Below are 225 nucleotides of genomic sequence, written 5' to 3' on the forward strand. Positions count from 1 at the left end.
CTAATATTCTTCTGTGAAGGTGTTTCCGTTCCTTATGTAGTTCCTTTTCTCGTGTTGTGCTTTTACATGAAAAATATTCTCATGGGAAAAAATGTATTATAAGTACTATCTCTTGCGCGTGAGGAAACAGATATATGTGAGTGTGGCAGAGAGACTTCGGGAGGTAAAAACATATCGCTTCTCTTCACGAAGCCTCCTCTAGTCTCTTTCCCAGTTAACTTATAG

The sequence above is a fragment of the Mesitornis unicolor genome, unplaced genomic scaffold, assembly GCF_000695765.1.
Source record: "Mesitornis unicolor isolate BGI_N332 unplaced genomic scaffold, ASM69576v1 scaffold12110, whole genome shotgun sequence".
In the NCBI taxonomy this organism is placed as follows: domain Eukaryota; kingdom Metazoa; phylum Chordata; class Aves; order Mesitornithiformes; family Mesitornithidae; genus Mesitornis; species Mesitornis unicolor.